Raw genomic sequence first — 2,124 nt, forward strand, 5'->3', positions numbered from 1 at the left:
TTCCATTTTCTGGGTTATTTGGAAAAATGTTCAAACTTTTTGTTTAAATCAGGGTCTAAAGACAGTATTTACAATGCATTTGGTTGCCATGTCTTGTGTCTCTTTCAGTCTATGACGAGGGAACATAAATCCTCGCCAATTCTTACAAGCATGAAATTCCGTGATCAAGAAGCTTCCTGGACGCACATGCAGGGTGGTGATTCTACTCCAGCACCTGGCACATCGAGCTCACCGACTCTTCTCGAATTGCTGGGTCCTCACTTCCAACCATGTACGCACATCGTCTCCCTCTGCAGCAGGTCGTGGCTGTGCTGTGTTCTGTCCAGACTCAGAAATGTCACCCCTGAGGGAGGACTAGAACTTGGGCAGACTTCCAGAACACGAGTCAGCCAAAGTCCTGGGCTGAGCCTGCTCACGGCACGAAGTGTCCAGGCCACCGACTCAGGGGGCAAAGATGTAACATGGAGGGGGAGTGGCAGGGAGGAAGCGGCCTTCTCGGTCATGACCTCAGGGCTGAGCTACTCCCGACAAAGTGCCCCTTGCTATGACTGCTGGTGTGGAGAAGAGACTGAATGCTGGCTGAAATCTGACTGTAAAATATTTAAATACCATTATCAGGAAAGGTACATACTGAAAGACTCACTACAAACACTGCAAACGTGTGTGTGTGTGTGTGTGTGTGAGTGTGTGTGTGTTACCTTAGAGGCTCAAATGCCCTCCTGGTGCAGACTGTTATGTTGGGGAAAACTGCTCAAATGGGCAACTTAGATTAGCAAACGTGAAGCAGAAACCGTGGTGGGAAACGACAGTGTTTGAGGATCTGCGACTCCCAGGAACCAGACGTCAGAGCACTGAGAAAATGCATGGTCGGTGTGTGAGCCGAGGCTGGCTCTGCAGACCATCTCTTTTCGGGGGGAAAAATGTCCATTTAGACTGTACTGTAGCTAAAAACTAATGGCTATTTGGGGGAGATCTATTTGTCCTTATTTGAACAATTGCAACCCAGAGGTGAATATGTGAGGCAAAGAAGAATTCAGGAGAGGGAGACGGACAGACAGCATCGGCACCCACTGCTGAGGAAGGGCTGTAAAGATCACCCACCACTGCTGTCCCACCTGCTGGATTTTTAAAGTTCTTCATTCTTCCAGGTGCTCAGGTCAAACACCTTGGAGTCACCCGCAACACCTCACAGCCCATTTCGCCAGCAAATATCCTATTAGCTGTTCCATCCAGAGTAAAGCCACTCCTCACCATCCCCACAGACCCCACCCTTGTCTGAGCATCAGTGTCTCTCACTGCATCACCCAAGGGCCGGCTTCCTGGTTTCTCTGCTTCTGCCCTTGCCCCTACCGCCTAGGGGGTAATGGAGGCCCTTTTAAACCCTCCAGTGGTTTCCTATCCTGCTCAGAATAAAGCCAAAGTCCTTATGAATGACCTATTTGAAAAAAAAAAAAAAAACACGAAGCGAACAAACCAAAACCCACAGAAAGCTGCAAATAAGAAAAGCGTTTATCTGGGGACTTAAGAATTGCAATTCAGGAGACACAGATTAGGGTAAAACTGAAAGAGTGTTCCAGGGAAGAGATGAGGCGGGGGCCTATTAATCCACAAAGCTATAGCCTGACATGAAAAAAGAAATATTTGTCCTAAGGGGTAGGCTGCCACGCGCTGTTTTAGGGTACGGGTCTAATAAGCAGGTAGACTGTCACAAGTTACTTTAGGGTAAGGGCCTGATAGGTATCTTGAGCTTCTGGAACATTTTGCAGATGTTCTGGATGCCTGCATGGGGACAATAAGTGGTCAAAAGGCCAGATTCCATCCAGGCTGACATGCGTAAGTCATACTTCCTCTATGGCCTCCTGGCTCCATTTTAGAGAGAGAGCTCTCTTAGCAATACCGACTCCAAGTTTATTTTCCTTTCACACCCACAGGGTCCTACAAGATCCGCCCTGCACCCCATCTGTATTAGCCAGGGCTCTCTGGAGAAATGAACCTACATGAGATACATAGATACATACAGATCTTCCTTGACTTACGATGTGCCAGGCACCGTTCCAAGGGCTTTACAAGTATCCATCCTCGTAACAAGCCTATGAGGAAGATATTATCATTATCCTCATTTAC

This window comes from Phocoena phocoena, chromosome 11 (assembly GCF_963924675.1).
Source record: "Phocoena phocoena chromosome 11, mPhoPho1.1, whole genome shotgun sequence".
Lineage (NCBI taxonomy): Eukaryota > Metazoa > Chordata > Mammalia > Artiodactyla > Phocoenidae > Phocoena > Phocoena phocoena.